Source organism: Loxodonta africana, chromosome 1, assembly GCF_030014295.1.
Source record: "Loxodonta africana isolate mLoxAfr1 chromosome 1, mLoxAfr1.hap2, whole genome shotgun sequence".
NCBI classification, from domain to species: domain Eukaryota; kingdom Metazoa; phylum Chordata; class Mammalia; order Proboscidea; family Elephantidae; genus Loxodonta; species Loxodonta africana.
Genome location: NC_087342.1, coordinates 224943719 through 224966488, shown reverse-complemented (window position 1 = coordinate 224966488; position 22770 = coordinate 224943719). Strand labels below are relative to the sequence as shown.

Genomic DNA, 22770 nt, shown 5'->3' with positions numbered 1-22770 from the left:
AGAAGTACAGCCAGAATGTTCCTTAGAAGCAAGGATGGCAACACTTTGTCTCACATACTTTAGACATGTTGTCAGGAGGGATCAATCCCTGGAGAAGGACATCATGCTTGGTAAAGTAGAGGGTCAGTGGAAAAGAGGAAAACCCTCAATGAGATGGATTGACACAGTGGCTGCAACAATGGGCTCAAGCAAAGCAACAATTGTGAGGATGGCGCAGGGCCAGGCAGTGTTTCATTCTGTTGTGCACAGGGTCGCTATGAGTAGGAACCGACCCGAAGGCACCTAACAACAACAACAAAGTGAGCTCTCCAAGGACATGAATAAACAAAGAGAAGAGGTCCAAGGCCTGGCACTGCCACATTAAGAGGCAGGGAAATAAGGAGAAACACGTGAAGAAAATAGCTGTGTCAATGAATTAAGAGGAAACCAAGTGAGGATGTTGCCCTTGTTGCTGTTGTTGTTAGTTGCCATCGATTAGATTCTGACCCGTGGCAATACCACATATGTAGGGTGGAACTGCATCCCATAGGATTTTCAAGGCTGTGATCTTTCAGAAGCAGATCACCAGGCCTTTCTTCTGTGGTACATCTGGGTAAGTAGTCCAGCATTTAACCATCTGTGCCACCCAGGGACTCCTATGTTGTCCATATAGCTCATTAAAAAAAAAAAAAAAAGGTATTTCAGGGAGTAGGCTGTGAGCAACTATGTCAAATGTTTCTGGCAGTTCAAGTAACAAGGACTGAGCAGTGAGCACTGAGCACTAAATTAGCAATGTGGAAGTTACTGGTGAACTTGACAAGAGCAGAATGGTGGTGGAGAAAGCCAGGTTGGAGTGAGTTTGAGGATGAGGTCAATGAAACTGTGGATAGAGAACAGAGATAGCTCTTTCAAGGAGTTTTACTACGAAGAGGAATAGAAACATGAGATGGTAGTCAGAGGGATAAAGGGATCAAATAGGTTTGCTGTGGTTGTTGATTTGTGTGTCCATGGGCAAAATCCTGGCATGCTGATGGGAATGACTGTTGTTGTTAGGTGTAGTGGAGTAGATTTCTACTCAGAGCAACCTCATGTGACAGAGTAGAACCATCCCATAGGGTTTTCTAGGCTCTGATATTTATGGCAGCAGATCACCAGGTCTTCTCTCTCTATGGAGCTACTGGGTGGGTTTGAACCAGTAACCTTTCAGTTTGCCAAGTCCTTTCAACTGCCAAGTCCTTTCAACTGCCAAGTCCTTAACTGTGTGCCATTAGGGCTCCCAATGGGAATGGTTAGAGGGAGAACATTTGATGTTGTAGTAGAGATGGCAAATAGCTGCAATGTTGTCCTAATAGGACAACTCCCCTACCCAGACCAAAGGGGAAGGAATCCTACGCACAAGAGAAGGAACTGGCCCTCTACTATTAGAGAAACTTCAGAAAAAATATTTGAGAAAGCTAACAATATATGCTCCTTGGAAGCGAGGATGGGAGAATTCATCTAACATACTTCAGACATGTTATCAGGAGGGACCAGCCTTTGGAGAAGGATATCATGCTTAGCAAAGTGGAGGGCCAGCAAAAAAGAAGAAGATCCTCCATGAGATGAACTGACACAGTAGCTGCAACAATGGGCTCAAACACAGCAACGACTGTGAGGATGGCACAGGATCGGACAGTGTTTCGTCCTGTTGTACACAGGGTCGCTATGAATCAGAACGGACTTGATGGCACCTAACAACAATGATATATGCATGCAGCACATATGCTAGGAGGAAAGGGGATCAGCTCCAGTGAGAATTCTGATGAACTGCTTACATGTGTTTTCTCGTCATTTCCATTTCCCCCCTATAAGTCACATGTTAAAAAAAAAAGTTAATGGGAGGTTTTTGTTAGGTTTAGTTCTTTCAGGGTTTGTGGTTGTTGTTTTCTTTTTCGGCTTTAATTTGCCTGGTTGTTTTGATTCATCAGTTCTTATCAGCCTGTCACCCACTCATTCATATATATGGATATATATACCAAACCAAAAAAAAAAAAAAGCCAAACCCGTTGCTGCTGAGTCGATTCCAACTCACAGAGATCCTATAGGAGAGAGCAGAACTGCCCCACGGGGTTTCCAAGGAGCGGCTGGTAGATTCGAACTGCCAACCTTTTGGTTAGCAGCTGAGCTCTTAACCACTGTGCCATCAGGGTACACACACACACACACACACACAATGCTTCCTTTCATTTGTCTTTAAGATGTCTTTTCCACATTCCAGGGGTGGCCATAGGAGGCTTGAAAACAAGTCTATTTTCACTCTCTCCATTCAGACTTTCTGGTAATCATCTTTAACCATGTTGACTTTGAGCTTGGCTTTACTAGGCTGTAAGGTCCCCAACACCTCAGCTCTTCTTCTTTCCATTTTAGAAACCCTGCTCTAAAACATCTGCAACAACACAGATGAGTACAAAAGCAGTGTAAGGTTTATTTCCAGCACTCATCCTAAAGATACACAGCATTTTTTAACCTTTATTTAAGTCCTAGGAACACCCTAATGGAGCCCTGGTGGTGCAGTGGTTAAGTGCTCAGCTGCTAAACCAAAGATCGGCAATTCGAACACACCAGCCACTCCACGGGAGAAAGGTGTGGCAGTCGGCTTCCGTGAAGATTACAGACTCGGAAACCCTGTGGGGCAGTTCTATTCTGTCCTGTAGGGTTGCTATGAGTCGGAATCAACTTGATGGCAATGGGTTTGGTTCGGGTTTTGCTTAGGAAGACTCTGAATCTACTTCTTGGTGGCATCATCTACAGCGCCTACCACATCCTTTTCCTTGCATGTAAATGATAACTCAGTCTATCACTTTATATGTAAAGTGTATTCTTCCAAAAGCACCTGGTATTACCTTGGCATTAAAGCTGAAGCCCATCTGGTGTTTTTCTGTTCCCTTCCATGGCATCTCTCTCGTAAGGCACAGAGCCAACAAAACCTAAACAGTGTTCTATTGGAAAGAGACCAGGAAGCAGGAGGGGGGGAACCCCTCTTAATCTAGGGCTGAAATGGGAACAGGCTGGCAGATGAAGTCTAATCAAAACTGCCTTATCACCATAGGTCAGAGTAACACATGTGCCCCAAAGTTCTCTCTGGCAACAGTCACAAGAATGACGGTCACCCAGTGAGGACATGGCTTTGAACTTCTTTAGGATACAAGAAAAATAAAGCCCATGTCCTTGACTACAGCTTTACATCTGTCTGGGTGGGTGGGTGGGTGGATGAGTAGGTAGGTGGGTGGCTGAGTAGGTAGGTGGGTGGGTGAGTAGGTAGGTGGGTAGGTAGGTAGGTAGGTAGGTAAGAGGAAAGGAGGGAGAGAGGATACATGCATGCACATACATCCACATCTCTATCAGGGCAAATAGCCATCTCTGTGACTTTGAACGAGACACTTCTGTTCTATGGTTTTTCAGTTTCCCCATTTGAAAAACTGTCTAAGAGCCCTTTTCAGCTCTAAAATTCTATCTCTCTATGATACTCTGGGCTTGAAGTAGTTGGAAATCAAATATTCAATGCATTCCCGGGACACTGAGCTTAGCCCCCCTAACATTTACAAGCCTATTTTACATAAAACTGAAAAACCAAACCCATCGCCTTTGAGTCAATACTAACTCATAGTGGCCCTACAAGCCAGTAGAATCTTTATGGAAGTAGACTGCCACATCTTTCTCCTGTGTAGCAGCTGGCAGGTTTGAACCTCTGACCTTTCAGTTAGTAGCCAAGAACTTTACCACTGCGCCACCATGGTGTCCATTCTGCATAAAAACCAAAACCAAATCTGTTGATGCTGAGTTGATTCCGACTCATAGTGACCCTATAAGACACAGTGGTACTGCCCCATAGAGTTTCCAAGGAGCACCTGGTGGATTTGAACTGCTGACCTTTTGATTAGCAGCCATAGCACTTAACCACTACGCTACCAGGGTTTCCAGCAACCCTATAGGACAGCATAAAACTGACCCATAGGGTTTCCAAGGAGCGGCTGGTGGATTCAAACTGCCAGCCTTTTGGTTAGCAGCCTTACTCTCAACCACTGCCAACAGGGCTCCCCATTCTACATAAGCCTGAGTAATAAAAAGACATTGTACCCATCATTATGAGGACAACTATTGTAAACCCAATGTTTGGCATTTTTGTGTTTCAATAGTCAGAAACCAGGTTTATCTACTATTATTATTATTACTTTTCACTGTCTTTTATATGGTTGCTATGTCTTTCACTTCCACAGCATTTTTACCTCTTTTGTAGCCCTTCTAATAAAGTCCTGACCACCTTGGCCCTTATCTAAGGTACACTTAATTTCAACAGGAAAAAGGCAAATTACCACTTAAAAATAAAAATGAATGCAAATTAAAAATAAGAAATAAAAAATCTTCCCAAAAAGACCCTGTCCTGAATGGGCCATAAAGATGAAATGCTTTAAAAAAACAAAAATCTAACAGTTGAGGTAAGGGATCTCACTAACCAGGTTTATTATCTCCATGTGAACAAATCTTACCAAGTGGGCCAAACCCAGAAGCACCTACAGACATAGAGCTAGAAAAGTTGTCCCCATCAGATGTTCAAGGAAGACAAAGACTTCCCTTTAGGCTTTTATCTCTCTGCTTCCCACACCCATTCAACAAGTATGATGGGAAGAGGTTGTAGAGATACTGCACTAGCTTTGAAAAGGGGAGTAAGGGTTCTTTTCAAACACAACCTTGGACCACCAAGACAAAAATCATCTGTTCTATTTCGTGGCTAAGCGAGGGATCGTGTTGGAAGGAGAATCTCCCGACTAGAAGCCTAACCCTTATCTTGCACTTCCATGTCTCCTTCACACAGGCCTCATCAAAGATAGAGCTTTGCAAGCAACTCCCTCTGTGCTAGAAATTGACAGGAAGGCATGATCTATTTGCATTCGAGATACAATTTACAATCTGGTGGGTATGGATTTGAGTCGTAAGACTCTTCAGCCTTGGTCTACAAGCTCTGGTAAAACTCAAAGTGGTTGACAAGTGTTATTCCAACCACAGAGAAAGGCGAGCAGTGTTTGCTCTGTTCCTGTCCTAAATGATTCCTGGCTCTGTCAGAGCAGTATTTTGAGATTGAAAGTGATAAATGTTACCTATTTTTCTACTACTTCTAACCTCCCTTCTAACTAACCACTCACCCATTCCTAAAAGACACTTCTGCAGAAGTGAAGGGATTGAGGATGGTGCATAGCATGTCCACAGAAATGACAACCCTAGTATAACAAAAGCCCTGTTGGCACATTGGTTAAGCTTCGCTGCTAACCAAAAGGTTGGTGGTTCGAACCCACGAGTGGCTCTGTGAGAGAAAAGACCTGCTCCCATACAGGTTTACAACCTAGGAAGCTGTCTTAGTCATCTAGTGCTGCTATAACAGAAATGCCACAAGTGGCTGGCTTTAACAAAAAGAAATTTATTTTCTCACAGTCTAGTAGGCTAGAAGTCCAAATTCAGGGCATCCCCTCCAGGTGAAGGCTCTCTCTCTGTTGGCTCTGGAGGAAGTTCCTGGTCATCAATCTTCCCTTGGACTAGGAGCTTCTCTGTACAGGAACCCCAGCTCCAAAGGATACACTCTGCTTCCGGCACTGCTTTCTTGGTGGTATGAGGTCCGCAACTCTCTGCTTGCTTCCCTTTCCTTTTATCTCTTGTAAGATAAAATGTGGTGCAGGCCACACCCCAGGGAAACTCCCTTTATACTAGATCAGGGATGTGACCTGATCAAGGGTGTTACATCCCACCCTAAGCCTCTTTAACCACAGGCAGAGGTTATGATTTATAACACATAGGAAAATCACAAAATGGAGAACAACCACACATGGCCTAACCAAGTTGACACATACTTTGAGGGGACACAATTCAGTCCACAACAGAAGCCCTGTGGGGCAGTTCTACTCTGTCCTATAGGATTGCTATGAGTTGGAATCAACTCAACTGCACATAACAACCATATAACTAAGAAACACACATTTCCCACCTGAAAATAACCCATAACCTCAATATACTGAAAGTAAGTGTAAAATTTTAGAACCCCTAAGTGTGAGAAAGGGCTATCGTAAAATGCTTAAATGAGTTAGGAAAAATCTTCCAGCAACTGTTCAGCAGGACCCATTCTTTCCAGAAATTCTATAAATAATCCTCCCAGTTACAACTTCAACAAAGCCTCCTATTTCTGTCTCTCCACCTACCAATTTTCTGTGAATTACATGCTTGGCCAAATTAATGTAAAGTCAAGAAGGAACTACACCAAACCACGGTCCCTCAACGTCTGCTGATAAAGGCACACACCAGCCGTTCAACGGGACTTACCCTCCTGTGGTCAGACAGACGCCCTAATGAATGAGCAGTCTTGATGGATTGCAACATGAATGAATCATTCTACTTAAACAAGGTAATTCCCCCCAGATGACAAGAAATTCCAGTTCTTTTTCAGAAAGTTTGAGACAAACATTAAGAACAAATACATATTAATAGACCTTGAACATCAAATTACAGGTTTGAAAAGAAACTTTTAAACCAAAGTAGCTCACTCGGCTAAGAAGAGAGGCCTGATGAGGTTATATAACAACCAGGAAGCTACACAATACACATCTCTGCAACATTTTAATTTCTCTTTCTACCCACAAAGAATCAACTCGTAAAGATAAAGCAGCAGCCATTAATGCTTTAACGTCAGAATGAGAAATGGCAGTTTCTTGAGGTATTAGACAAAATAAACCCGTGCAATATGTACAATCTGTTTTTGGACAGTTAATTAGTAAAAGGGAGCAGGCAGCTACCATAAATCACCAATAGGTGTTTGAAAGCATAGAGACACTCAAATGTAAAGGTCATAATATCCTGCCCCACACCAACGTAAGCAGCACACACACAAAATAATATAAAACAAAGAGAAGTCAGCACAATGATGTATTGCCCAAAGAAGTATTTTGAGAACCATTTATTCATCTCTCATATAAAACGAAGTCACAACTCCAGAAGGGAAGAAATAGACATTTATAACCTTACCTTTGCCAAAGCTTTGGCCACAGTTTCTCTCAAGGTCTGCTCGTTAAGAGAGAAAGTTTCACAAAGCTGGACTTTCTGTGCAGACCCGGGGGCTCTCTCTTCTTTCTGCCCATGGTAAGCCAGGAAACAGTGTCTAACACTTCCAATGCTCAGCCGTTAAGAGCTAAAAACAGATCCTGTGCAATGCTGGATATATTTTTGTCTGCTAGCTACACACCCTCATCATGTTCAATTTTTTCCATTGGTGGAACAGAGTGATGCAGACTTAACCAGAAACTGGTTTTCCATGGGCTGCCTGCAGCGATTAGCCAGGACGGCCTGCCACAGTGCCTATGAGCCACCAGGGCTCGCCATGACTGCGGTGCTGTTGGCCTCACATTCCAGAATGACCACCGAAGTTCCATAGGAACGTGGCTGGAAGCTTGCTGAATAAAGGTTTACTCACTCAGCTTCTTTTTTAAGACTTTCAGCTGTAAGAATGCACACCGACCGTCCTTGTGTATTGAGCTGTAGTAAACATGCTGCCTCCCAAACCACAGCTGGAATGTTACGGTCATGAAAACCTTGCCTCAAGAGCAGCCCTTAAAAATGATTTTACGATTTGCAAAATATCGGGGATACACTTACTCTGTGCTCCTTGTTGGAGCTATTTCGTTTTCAAGTTAGCTGAACTCCAGTGCCCTACACTGGAAGTCCTCGTTACCCTGAAATGTCAACATCACTGTTTTATGAAAAACACACATTTTTAATTTTATTTTATTTCATTATCTTTCTAACATGTAGTAAATGAAGAGCCCTGGTGGCACAATGGTTAAGTAATAGGTTGCTAACCAGAAGGTTGGCAGTTCGAACTCACCAGTGGCTCCCCAGGAGAAAAGACCTGGAGATTTGCTCCAGCAAAGATTACAGCCTAGAAAACCCTATGTGGCAGTCCTACTCTGTCACATGGCTTCACTATGAGTTGGTATGAGACAAAATCAACTCGACAGCATACAACGACATGCATTAAACTACCTTGAATAAAAGTTATAGGCCACAGGCTCGGGGTGGTTTGAAGTCTTGTTCTATCTTTTCTATGAAAGACCTTGTATTTAAACAATACCCCTCAAAATAAAGCAACATTTTCAGATCCTTTTATATTAGCGTTGGGAAAGGGAAGAAGCCCTGGCTGCACAGAAGTTAAAGCACTCAGCTGTTAACCAAAAGGTCAGTGGTTCAAACTCACCAGCCACTCCATGAAAGAAAGATGTGGCAGTCCGTTTCCAGAAAGATTCACGGCCTTGGAAACCCTATCAGGCAGTTCTACCCTGTCCTATAGGGTTGCTATGAGTCAGAATTGACTCAACAACAGTGGGTTGGTTTGTTTGTTTTTTATTGGAAGGGAGAGGGGCACTGAATGGGAAAGCAAGATTACATCTACATAGTAGTGGCTAAATTTTTTAAATTATATATTCTATAAATGAAAACAGTATAAGCAAAGTTTTCAAGATATATATAATCTATGTGTGCTAATACACAAGTTTTTCCACCAAACGTGACAACAGATTTTAAAGTAATGCTTTCATTATTTTAAAAATGTTAATGCATTTATACATGCAAAAGGCGAAATCCTTACTTAATATTAAAGACCAAATTCTACTTTAGACACATCAACTTTAAATTCCTGATCTTGATGAAAAACATATCTTTACATGCGCATACATACATGTTGTTGTTGTTAGGTCCTGTAGAGTCAATTTTTGACTCATAACGACTCCACGTGACAGAGTCAAACTGCCCCGTAGGGTTTCCTAGGTTGTAATCTTTAAGGAAACAAATTGTCAGGTCTTTCTCCCAAGGGACCACTGGGTGAGTTCGAACCGCCAACCTTTCGGTTAGCAGCTAATCACTTAACCACTGCACCACCAGGTCTCTTACATACATATACACGTCTACACATATGAGTGCATGCACACACATGCACCAACAAAATTTCCCCCCATTTGTAGTTAATACGTGGAGAAAATACGCTTTCTAATCTTAAGTGGCAAATAATAAAAGCTATTTAGTTCAGCAGTCGAATATCTATAAAAGCCAGCTTAACCTACACAAAAATTTAAATGGAAACACAGACCCAAGGAATTCTTAGTGCTGGTGGAGTAGACCCCAAAAATCACCTACTCCAATCCTGCATTTTACAGATGAAGAAGCAGAGGTCTTGAGTGACTTGCTCGAGGTCACATAGCAGGTCAGCACCAGAGGCAGGACATGCCACCCACGTAATCACAACCCCCAGGGCTGAAGTCAGAAAGTTGCTACAAGTACCAAGTCACATCACATAAAACAAAGGAATTCCCCAAATGTTAACTTGACCTGTGTGCATATGTGCGAAGTCCCTGGGTGGCAAAAACCATTAAGCACTTAACTCCTAATTGAAAGATTGGTGGCTCAAACCCACCCAGAGGCACCTTGGATGACAGGTCTGGGATCTGCTTCCAGAAGGTCACAGCCTTGAAAACCCTGTGGGGTGCAGTTCTACTCTGCACACGTGGGGTTCACTATGAGTCACAACAGACTTGACAGCAACTGGTTTGGTTTTAATTTCGGTATGTGTGTACATGTGTGTGTGCACGGTTGTGTGTGTGTGTCTGTTAAAAAAAAAATACTCTTTGGGTAAATACAAAAGAAGGTAAGAACGCTGCTAAGTCCCTGAGGCCTAGCAGCATTTCTGTGACTAAAACAAAATAAAATGCCAGCCGCAGGAAAGAAAGACTTTCAGAGGCAGTCCAAGATGGCAGTGTAGTCAGATGCCTCATAGTATTCCTCTCACAACAAAGACCCGAGAAAACAAGTGAATCAGAGACAGATGACAACTTTGGAACCCTGAGCATCAAAGGCAAGGCTGAAGAATCGGACCAAGTACCATGTGGAAGGAGAGACTGTACAAAAACAGCAGACACAGAGAATTACAGATTGCCGATACCCACCAGCCAAACCTGCACAGCACAGCCATATTGAGAGAAAGCAAGCAGTATTCCCAGCTGAAGCTCCCATCACCTAGTGCAGCCAAGCAAGAGGGACTCTACACTTACATCCAGAGCCAGGCAGGACTGCTCCCCATCCTGTGAAAGTTAAGTACACTCAACTCACCCGTTGTGTTCCCTCAGAACTTATGCCAGAGGCCCATGGATCTGCAGTGCCCCCCCCCCTTATCTATCCATCCCACATGCAACTGCAGCCTGGTGGAATGCACCACTGCCCTGCCCTCTGAGCTGGGGGACTATGGACTAGCAGCACTTGCCTTTCGCTCCGCCACTTGCTCCAAGGACACGTGGACCAGCAGGGCCTGCCTCTTTGTCCAGCCCACCACTGCTGGTAGCCTACAGAATGGCAGCACCCACTTTTCCACACAGCCACCCAAATCAGGAGCCTGTGGATGGCTGGTACCCCCTCTTCCACCCTCCCACCTGTGCTGGGAGCCTGTGATCCAGCAATGCCCCCTCTTTTGCCCACCCACCCATGCCAGCAGCCCACGTACCAGCAGCACCCAATCCTAAGCCCAGACACCCAAGCTAGGGCCCGTGGACCAGGGGCGTCCACTTATCCTCCTGGCCGCTGACACTGGGAACACAAGAACCAGTGGAACCTGCTCCTGTGCCCAGCTGTCCACACCACAGGCCCACAGACCAGTGGCATCCAATGCTCTGCCTACCCACTAGTACTGGGAGTCTGTGAACTGGAGGCACCCATTCCTACACCCAGACAACTGCACCAGGGACCAGCAGACCAGTGATGCCCCCTACTCCCTCCAGTTACCTATGCTGGCGGACCTCCTTCACACTGCGCTCTAACAGAGAGGGTCACGCCCTCCTAGACAGCACGTAGGGACTGGCAGCATACCCCTCCCTTACCGCCCCTACAACGGGAAGGTTGTGCCCACTTCACCACCCCCACGCAGCCCTGCCTGCCGAGGACCACTCGTCAGAGTTTCCACACCACCCACCCGGTGACTGACAACCTGGGCACCATTGCCCCAACTACCCTGCAACCACCAGTGTGCAAACACAACACTCAATCCAGCAACCAGTAAGAATGCACCCCGCACCCACCCATCCCCAGGTGACTGGCTGGACAGACAAATCACATCATCAGCAATGCCAGCTATGCCCTCAGCTACCCTGCAAGACCAGCAAACAGAGACTTATGATCACACACCCAGCCAATGCCCCACCCGCCCAGAAACAGGTGGTGAGAGCTCCAGTACAGCCAGCTAGCACACAGAGTACCATGCACACAGCGCCCACTTGGATATATTAAAAAACAAAAAAGTCAGGACACAGCAAACAAACAAATAAATAACACTTTAATGCCTCAGAGACAACAGGCAATATCACATCGCATAAAGAAGCAGGACAAGATGGCTCCAGCAAGTAACCGAAATAAAGAACAGGAAAACCTTCCAGAGAAAGAAATGGTAATGGAACTACCTGAGAAGGAATTTAAAAGACTGATACATAGGGTTCTCCAAGAGATCAAGTAAACACAGACAAAACCAAGGAAAACACAAAGCAATAGAAGAGTTCAAGAAAACACAAGAACGAAATGACAAAATAAATAATTAGAAACCATATAAAAACAGCAACTAGAAATTCAAAAGATGAGCAATAAAATTTCAGAAATAGACAACTCAATAGTAAGATCAAGGAGTAGAATTAAATCAATGGTGGACAGAATCAGCAAAGTAGAGGACAAATCCCCTGACACCAATTTTTTGAGGGAATATCGAAAAAAAGAATGAAGAAAGCCTAAGAATTATGTGGGACGCTATCAAGCAGAAAAATTTACTTGTGATTGGAATTCTAGAACAAGAGGAGGCAAAAACAATAGCAAACAAAAAACACAGAGAGAACTGTTGAAGATCTGCTGGCAGAAAACTTCCCTAATGTCATGAAAGATGAGAAGATATTCATCCGAGAAGCTCAACGAAACTCATACTGGATAGACCCCAAAAGAAAGTCACCAAGACCTATCAAAATCAAACTTGCTAAAACCAAAGACAAGAAGAATCCTGAGAGCAGTTCAGAAAAAACAAAAAGTCACCTACAAAGGGAACCAATAAGACTAAGCTCTATTACTGGCAGAACCATTCAGGCAAGAAGGCAATGGGATGACATAAAAAGTCTTGAAAGAAAAAAATTGCCAACCAAGAATTATATATCCAGCAAAACTGTCTCTCAAATACAATGGCAAAATTAGGGCATTTCAAGATAAACAGAAATTAAGGGAACTTGTAAAAACCAGACCAACCTTACAAGAAATATTAAAAGGAGTCCTTTGGACAGTGAACCAACAACATCAGACAACAACCTGAGATGAGAACACAGGACAGCACCAGCCAGATACCAACCCAGATAAAGAATTCCCCAAATTAAAACAAAGCTAAAAGACTGAGAACAGGGAACCTGAGACATCTGTAAATGACGACAATGTCAAAATAAAAAGGTGAGATAAATGGTATAGTTATAGAACTTTCGTATGGAAAAGAAGTCAAGGTGATCAAGAAATAAAATACTGCTCTAAACTTAGGAAGATAAAGGTAAATTTCAAGGTAACCACAAAGAAATTTTACAAACCTACTCATCAACATAAAAAACAAGAAAAACGTAAAGACTCAGTAAACACAAAATCAACAACAAAAGAAATTAAAGGAAAATCCACAAATAAAAAGAACTCAGCACAGAAGATTACGTGGAACAAAGAAAGTGTCAAACCACAAAAGAAAAATGACAGCAGTAAACTCAAACCTATCGATAATCACACTGAATGTAAATATCTTAAATGAACCAGTAAAGAAATAGAGAGTGGCAGAATGGATTAAAAAAACACAACCCATCAATATGCTGTCTACAAGAAACACATATTAGACACAAAGCCATAAATAAACTAAAACTCAGAGGATGGAAAAAAATATATCAAGCAAACAATAGCAAAAAAAAAGAGCAGGAGTGGCAATATTAATCTCTGATAAAACAGACGTTAAGGCAAAATTCACAAGAAAAGATAAGGAAGGACATTCTATAATGATTAAAGGGTGAATCCACCAAGAGTACATAACCATAGTAAATAAATATACACACCCAATGACAGGGCTCCAAAATATATACAACAAACTAACAGCTTTGAAAAGTGAACTAGAACAGTTCTTCAATAGTAGTAGGAGACTTCAACATCACTTTAGGTGAGGACAGGACAACTAGAAAGAAACTCAACAAAGGTACAGAAGATCTAAATGCTACAATCAGCCAACCCAACCTCAAAGACATATATAGAACACTCCACCCAAAAGCAGCAAAGTGTACATTCTTTTCCAACGCACATGGATCATTCTCCAGAATAGTCAATATTTTAGGCCACAAAACAAGCCTCGGTAAAATCCAAAGCATTAAAATAATACAAAGCATTTTCTCTGATCAAAACACTATAAAAGTAGAAATCAATAACAGGAGGAGCAAGGGAAAAAAATCAAATACATAGAAACTGAATAACACTTTGTTTAAAAACCACTGGGTAATAAAAGAAATCAAAGATGAAATTAAAAAAATTCTTAGAATCAAATGAAAATGAAAGCACAACATAGCAAAACCTTTGGGACACAGCAAAGGCAGTGCTCAGAGGTCAATTTATAGCAATAAACACACATACCAAAAAATAAGAAAGAGCCAAAATCAAAGCATTAACCCTGCAAGTCAAACAAATAGAGAAGAACAAAAGAAGCCCACAGTCATCAGAAGGAAGGAAATAATAAAGATTACAGCAGAGATAAATGAAACAGAATAGAAAAACAATAGAATCAACAAGAAGTTGGTTCTTCGAAAGAATCAATAAAATCGACAAACCACTGGCCAAATGGACCAAGAAAAAGCAGAAGAAGCAAATACTCCAAATAAGAAATGAGATTGGTGACATTACAACAGAAACAACTGAAATAAAAAGAATCATAACAGAATATTATGAAAAACTGTACTGCAACAAATTTGAAAACCTAGAGGAAAAGGACAAGTTTCTAGGAACACACTACCTACCTAAACAAACACACACTGAGGTAGAAAAGCTGAAAGGACGCATAACAAAAAAAGAGATTGAAGAGGTAATTAAAAAAAAAAAAAACTCCTAACAACAATAACAAAAAAGCCCTGGCCCAGATGGCTTCACTGCAGAATTCTAACAAACATTCAGAGAAGAGCTGACACCAATACTGCTTCAAACTATTTCAGAGCATAGAAAAGGAAGGAATATTCCCAAATTCATTCTATGAAGCCAGCATAAGCCAGGCAAAGACACCACAAAAAAAAAAAAAAAGAAAAGAAAATTACAGACAAATATCCCTCATGAATATAGATGCAAAACTTCTCAGCAAAATTCTAGCCAATAGAATTCAACAGAATATATATATATATCATGACCAAGTAGGATTCATACCAAGTATGCAAAGATGGTTTAACATTTGAAAATTAATCAGTGTAATCCACCACTTATATAAAACAAAAGAAAAGAATCACATGATCATCTCAAGGCATTGGATAAAGTCCAACACCCATTCCTGACAATAACTCTCAGCAAAATAGGAACAGAAGGGAAATTCCTCAACATATAAAAGGCATTTATACAAAACCAACAGCCAGTATTATTCTCAATGGAGAGAGACTGAAAGCATTCCCTTGAAAACAGGAACCAGACAAGGATTCCCTTTATCATCACTCTTATTCAACATTGTACTGAAAGTCCTAGCTGGAGCAATAAGGCAAGAGAAAGGAAATGAGGGCATTCAAATTGGTAAAGAAGAAGTAAAATGATCCCTATTCAGAGAAGATATGATCCTATACACAGGAAATCCCAAAGATTCCACGAGGAAGCTTCTGGAACTAATAGAAGGATTCAACAAAGTAGCAGGATACAAGATCAACATACAAAAATCAGTTGGATTTCTACACCAACAAAGAAAACTTTGAAAAGAAAATCAGGAAAACAACACCATTTACAATAGGCCTCCAAAAGATAAAATACTTAAGAATAAATCTAAGCAGGGAAGTAAAAGGCCTATATAAATAAAACTATAAAACAGTACTGTAAGAAACCAAAAGAGATCTACATAAATGGAAAAACATACCATGCTCATGGGTAGGAAGACTTATCATTGTGAAAATGTCAATACTACCCAAAGCAATCTACAGACACAATGCAATCTCGATCCAAATTCCAACAGCATTCTTTAACAAGATGGAAAAACTAATTATCAACTTTAAGTGGAAAAGAAAGAGGCTCTAGATAAGTAAAGCATTACTGAAGAAGAAGAACAAAGCAGGAGGCCTCTCACTACCTGATCTTAGAAACTACTATACACACAGTAGTCAGAACAGCCTGGTGCTGGTACAGAACTGACAACCCAGATGTAAATCCATCCACCTTTGGACAGCTGATTTCGACAAAGGGCCAAAGTCCATTAAATGGGGAAGGAACAGTCTCTTTAATGAATGGTGTGGGCAAAACTGGATGTCTATCTGTAGAAAAACGAAACAGACCCATACCTCACACCATACACAGAAACTGACTCAAAATGGATCAAAGACCTACATCTAAAACCTAAAACTATAAAGATCATGGAAGAAAAAATAGGGACAATATTAGAGGACCTTATACACGGCATAAATAGAATACCAAACACCATAAGATGAAATAGGTAAATGTTGCTGTTGTCAGGTGCCGTCGAGTCGGTTCCGACTCACAGCAACCCCATGCACAACAGAACAAAGCACTGCCCGATCCTGTGCTACCCTTGCAATCATTGTTATGCTCGAGTCCATCGTTACAACCACCGTGTCAGTCCAACTCTTTGAGGGTCTTCCTTTTTTTTTTTTTTTTCTGACCCTCTTCCAAGCGTGATGCCCTTCTCCGGGGACTGATCCCTCCTGACAACATGTCCAAAGTATGTAAGACGCAGTCTCGCCATCCTTGCTTCTAAGGAGCATTCCGATTGTACTTCTTCCAAGGCAGGTTTGTTTGTTCTTTCGGCAGTCCACGGTATACTGCCAACACCACAATTCAAAGGCATCAATTCTTCGATCTGGCTTATTCATCATCCAGCTCTCGCATGCATATGAGATGATTGAAAACACTATGGCTTGTGTCAGTGGCACCTTAGTTTCCAAGGTGACATCTCTGCTTTTCAACACTTTAAAGAGGTCTTTTGTAGCAGATTTACCCGATGCAATGAGCCTTTTGATTTCTTGACTGCTGCTTCCTTGGGTGTTGATTGTGAATCTAAGTAAAACGAAATCCTTGACAACTTCAATCTTTTCTCCATTTATTGTGATATTGCTTATCAGTCCAGTGTGAGGATTTTTGTTTTCTTTATGTTGAGGTGTAATCCATACTGAAGGCTGTGGTCTTTGATCTTTATCAATAAATGCTTCAAGTCCTCTTCACTTTCAGCTCACAAAGTTGTGTCTTCTGTATAACGCAAGTTGTATAACTAGATAAATAAAAGATAAATAGGACCTCCTAAAAATTAAACACTCATGCTCATCATAAGACTTCTTCAAAAGAGTAAAAAGAGAACCTACAGACTGGGAAAACATTTTTGGCTATGACATATCCAACAAGGGTCTAATCTCTAAAATTTATAGAAAACTGCAACACCTCAACAACAAAAAGACAAACTATGCAATTAAAAAATGGGCAAAGGATATGAACAGACACTTCACTAAAGAAGACGTGCAGGCAGCTAACAAACACATGAAACAAAGCTCACTAAATCATTAGCTATTATTTATTAAAATTATTAGAGAGGTGCAAATCAAAACTACAATGAGATACCTACCACCTCACACCAATAATAATGGTATTAACCAAAAACACAGAAAATAAAAAACGTTGGTGAGGTTGTGGGGAGATTGGAACTCTTATACACTCCTGCAAATATAGAATGGTACAACCAATATGGAAAATAGTATGGCACTTCCTTACAAAGCTAGAAATAGAAATACCGTGTGATCTAGCAATTCCACTCCTAGACATATTCCCTAAAGAAATAAGAGCCATTACACAAATAGATATATGCACACCCATGTTCACTGCAGCATTATTGACAATACCAGAAAGACAGAAACAATCTAAGTGCCCACCAACGGATGAGTGGATAAACTGTGGTATATGTACACGACAGAATACCACACAACAATAACGAACAGCAATAATCCATGAAACATTGCACAGTATGGATGCATTGGAGGGCGTCATGCTGAGTTAAATAAGTCAGTCACAAAAGGACAAATATGAGACTGCTACAATTAAAAAAAAAAAAAGGTTTACACATACAAAAAAAAAAATTTGATGGTTGCCAGGGATGTGAAGAGGAGGGAGGGAAAATTGCTAACTAGGTATAAGACACATGCTAATATTGGTGAAGGGAAAGGCAATACACAATATGGGGATGTCAGCACATGACCAAGGCAAAGGAAGACAGTGAAAGGAAAGCAAGAATAAAGTGCAGCTATTTTTTTTTATGATAGTTACTACAGCATAGGCAATCTTACAACAATACGGTTAACAAACAATAATTTAGGAATGGATAAATAGGTAGTTGTTGTTGTTAGGTGCCGTCGAGTCGGTTCCGACTCGTAGTGACCCTATGCACAACAGAAGGAAACACTGCCCAGTCCTGAGCCATCCTTACAATCGCTGTTATGTTTGAGTTCATTGTTGCAGCCACTGTGTCAATCCACCTCGTTGAGGGTCTTCCTCTTTTCCGCTGACCCTGTACTATGCCAGGCATGATGTTCTTCTCCAGGGACTGATCCCTCCTGACAACATGTCCAAAGTATGTAAGATGCAGTCTCGCCATCCTTGCTTCTAAGGAGCATTCTGGTTGTACTTCTTCTAAGACAGATTTGTTCATTTTTTTGCAGTCCATAGTATATTCAATATTCTTTGCCAACACCACAATTCAAAGGCATCAATTCTTCTTCAGTCTTCCTTATTCGTTGTCCAGCTTTCACATGCATATGACATGATTGAAAATACCATGGCTTGGGTCAGGTGCACCTTAGTCTTCAAGGTGACAGCTTTGCTCTTCAACAAAAAAAACCAAGACCAAACCTGTTGCCATCAAGTCGATTTTGACTTATAGCTACCCTATAGGATAGAGGAGAACTTCCCCATAGTGTTTCCAAGGAGCGTATGGTGGATTTGTACTGGCAACCTTTTGGTTAGCAGCTGTAGTGCTTAACCGCTACACCACCAGGGTTTCCACATAGGTAGACAGGTATGCTAAATAGTTGTGGGAGCGTGTAAGAGAGCACACCCACCTGCAGATATAGGTTTGGTTGTGAATATTTCTACATAAATTATAGGTGTTGCATGTATTTTACCACAGATAATAACGCACACAAGGGCCACAGTCAGGGCAACTTCTTAGACAAAGCCAGACACCTCACAAGACAAAGCTCCTAGGCTTGAAGGGAAAGGACCACAGACTGAAGGGACATCCATGTCAACAGGCACAACATCGTTCATAAAGACAATGTTCTGGGGTCTGAAAAGCTTGCAAGTGGCCATCTCAGATACAACTATTGGTCTCGTCCTGTCTGGAGCAAAGGAGAGTGAAGAAAACCAAAGACTCAGGGGAGCAATTAGTCCAAAGGACTCATGGACCATATGAACCACTGCCTACATGACCCCGAGACCAGAAGAGCTAGATGGTACCCAGCTACAACCACCAACCATTCATACTGCGATCCCAGACGTAGCAGGAGAAAAAATGTAGAATAAAATATTAAATCCACACAAAAGACTAGACTTACTGGTCTGACAGAGACTAGAGGAGCCCCTGAGACTATAGCCCTTCTGGCCTGAAAGTGAAGCCATTGCCAGAGACCACCTTTCAGTCAAACAATAGACAGGCCCATAAAACAAACGATAATACCCGAGAGGAACGTGTTCCTTAGACAGTTACATGAGATCAAAAGGACTCTGGCCCAAAAGCAAAGATGAGAAGGCAGGAAGGGGTAGAAAATTCTGGCAAAAGGAAACAGGGAACCCAGGGCAGAAATGGGGAGAGTGCAGACACATTGTGGGGAATGCAACCAACATCAAGACATGCTTTATGTACAAACTGTCGAATGGGAATCTAATTTGCTCTGTAAACTTTCACCTAAAGCACAATAAAAATTTTTTTAAAAGAAAAGAAATCCTTTTGTATAGCCTTGCAACAGAACCACGCGTCGGCATGAGGACGGAAATTATGTCAGAAGGAGGACGGAAATTATGTCAGAAGGAATACGGAAATGTAACGAAGTGTGTTTCAGAAGGGGGCTAGGAAGAATCAAAGGACGATTAGCTGCATGGAAACACTTGCATGCCCCTACTCTTTTCCTTATCCTAGATTTTTTAAAGATGATCCTGAACTATGGATACGTCCTACATGTAGATCCCTCCCACGCCAGAGTCGTCTGTAAGATAGAATTATCTCCAGCATTCTTCAGATATTTCAAACGGGCTCACATTGTCAAGTTCCACTTTTTATCACTGAGGTCACTCAAATAACTAGAGTTCTGTGAATTTATAAAGTCACTTTGGGGTTTCAAACTACGTAAGGTTTTGTGAGTTCTTTAGACTTTGCCTGACTACAGGAAAGTATTCTCAATTGAGTTCTCCAGCCTAAAACTAGCATATTTCCAAACCATAGACCTAGATGGGCTCTTTCTCTGCTTCATTCTGGGGTAATAATACAACAGAACAGATGAGTTCAAATTAAATTCCTTGGGAAAGATCTCTGAGAAATACATAAATTACTACTGGTGAAGTATTCTATTCAGAAACATACAATGCAAAACGACACATGTAACAGCAGAGAGAGCAAAATGTTAACAACTGCACTATTTGAGTAGTGGGTTTATGGGTGTTCGCTGTACAATTCTTCCCATTTTTCTATATTCTTGAAAATTTTCTTAATGAAAGGTTTTCTTAATAAAAGCTAGGGTGAAAATAACATATATATAACCACACACAAATATTCACCAAAAATTCCATAAAAAACACCATGCTTCACTGGAGGCACAGTCAAGATGAAGCAAAATTTTTTAGCGACCAGTGAATATCCTACACTGGGTACGCACATGTGTGCCAGGGTTGGCTGGAGAGGCTTCTGTGTGTGTCCAGAAAAGACTTGGAGGATGTGAAATGATCAAATGTGGCACAGGAACGCTTCCAGAATAAAAAATGTTGAGATTGGCCTTAATGTGGCAAATCATAACAAATGAAAAACAGGCAAGAGTGTAGTGGCTTTCAGATCAGTAGATATGGGTTAGCAATTCTTCTCTTTTTAACTTAGAAGCCTTCTGAATTACACTGTCTTCACCCATAAAATGAGGCTAACACTAATAGTACCTATTCATAGAGTTTCTGTGTATTCGAATATAAACACAAATTAACATGTACCAATCTATAATATGGAGTCCCTGGGTGGTACAAACAGTTAACACACTCGGCTGCTGCCTCAGAAGAAAGGCCTGGCAATCTACTTCCAAAAACCCCACGGGGCAATTCTACTCTGATATATATGGGGTCGTTATGAGTCACGATGGTACTAGTTTAGTGGTTTCATCTGTGATCTCATTATAATGTATAAATATACTAACATACTTACTAAGGTATAATATAGTAGTTATAAGGAGAACTGCACTGAAAATACAATTTAAAGTCATATGAGCTATCACAAATAACCTCTCTACTTAAATTTCAAGAAAAGCCACTCCTACTTTCCTTACTTCTGAGGTCAAATGCAACTTGAAGGAATTTTTGTAGTAAAAATTAACTAATTTTAAAGGTCAAAAAAGACCAATTATTCTTATCCAAACAGGATTCCAAAGGATTAATCCTTCACAAATGTAAACATTCACCTTTGATGCAGTTATACTGTGAGCAAAGGACTCCCGATAAGCTCTTGGCTGACAACAGAAGGCTTGACCACAGATTCGACAGAAAAGCAACACTTCAAACGCCGTGGGGTAAACGAACATGGAACTTGAGAAATGCAGTTGCAAAAACACTTGAAGACAATACTAGAAGTAAATGAAGTACATGAATTATTCATGTGAGAATCCGAAGATCCTGAGAAATGGTACTTGGGGAGGTGATTTTTCTCCCCAGTTCATCAAAAAGCCCAAATCCAGCCCCGGTTTCTGAAACCCAACACCCAGAGAATACAGTGAGAACATGCCTGGTTGGCCTTCCTATTTAAAACGGCAGTGGCTTGAAGGTTTTGCCTGTTTTTCTGTGATGCAGAAAACCCAAACAAACGTACAATCCACACGTGTAATGCATTTGCTACTATGTCATTTTCCCCAGAAGGGCAGCAAAACAGCTCTAGGGGCCTTCTGCCCTGAGTTCAGATCCTGCTGTGTGACCTCGGACACGTCACTTAACTTCTCTAATCGTCAGTTTCTTAATCTGTAAAATAAAGATGGAAAACCTGGTGGTGTAGTGGTTAACAACTACGGCTGCTAACCAAGAAGTCGGCAGTTCAAATCTACCGGGTGCTCCTTGGAAATCCTATGGGACAGTTCTACTCTGTACTGTAGGGTCACTATGAGTCAGAATCGACCAGATGGCAATGGGTTTATGGGTAAAATGAAGATAACATCATTTTCCTGTATTAGTTTCCTCGGGCTGCCATAATAAATTACCACAAACTTGGTGGTTTAAACTGCCACAAGCATGATTCTCTCACAGTTCAGAAGGCCAGAAGTTAAAGTCAAGACACAGGCAGGACCCCACTCCTTCTGAAGGCTCTAGGGGAGGATCTCGTCGCCCCTGGTGGTTGTCACATCCCTTTGTTTGTAGCCACATTGCTCCAGTCTCTGTCTCCATGGTCACTCTGTCTCCTCCACTTCTGTGTGCCTAGCTCCCTCTGTGTAACTCTTGTAAGGACACTTGTCATTAGATTTAGGGCCCCTCCAGATATTTCAGGATGATCTCTTCATTTCAAAATCCTTAATTACATCTACGTCCTGGGGATTAGAACATGGACATATCTTTTCAGAGGCCACTATTCAGCCTACTACACTGTCTCACAGGTTTGTTGTAAGGATTAAATATTAAAATAATATTTGTGAATTGTTTAACACAGGACCTGCCCTAGAACATAAACTCCATAAAGCAGAGATCTTGTTAAAATTGTCTACCATTAAAATTCTGGTACTTTAAACAGTGTCTGGCACACAGTGGTTACCCAATAAGTATCTGTGGAGTGAATGAATGAAGAATGAATGAATAGGACACGGCAGTGACCTGGCAGTGGTGGTGAATGTGAAAGGAGGTACAGCGCTTGCTGCAGCCTACAGCTTTGTGAGGGAGTCCCTAGGTGGCACAAATGGCTAAGCAATCAACTACTAGCTAAAAGGTTGGCAGTTCAAATCCACCCAGAGGCACCTTGGAAGAAAGGCCTCGTGGTCTGCTTCCAGAAGGTCACAGCCTGGAAACCCCATGGAGCAGTTTTACTCTGCATACATGGGGCTGCCATGAGTCGGCATCAACTTAATGGCCAAAACCAAAACCAAACACACTGCCATCGAGTTAGTCCGGACACAGTGATCCTATAGGACAGAGTAGAACCGCCCCATAGGATTTCCAAGGAGTGGCTAGTGGATTCAAGCTGCTGACGTTTTAGTTAGCAGTGGTAGCTCTCATTCCACTGTTAAGGAGAAATGTTAG

General features: G+C 41.6%; 1 protein-coding gene across 3 annotated transcripts in view; it reads right to left on the bottom strand.

Moving 5' to 3' along the window:
- Positions 1–22770, bottom strand: part of TIAM2 (TIAM Rac1 associated GEF 2) — a 187601-nt gene that overhangs the window by 154324 nt on the left and 10507 nt on the right. The window contains exon 1 of one of the 3 annotated variants that reach the window (XM_064292547.1): positions 7024–7708. The exons of 1 other annotated variant lie outside the window; for it this stretch is intronic. The gene's annotated coding sequence lies outside the window, so the exon portion shown is untranslated. Of the gene's footprint in view, positions 1–7023; positions 7709–22770 lie in introns of those variants that run through there. One more of the 3 variants, XM_064292541.1, reaches the window with a different exon arrangement.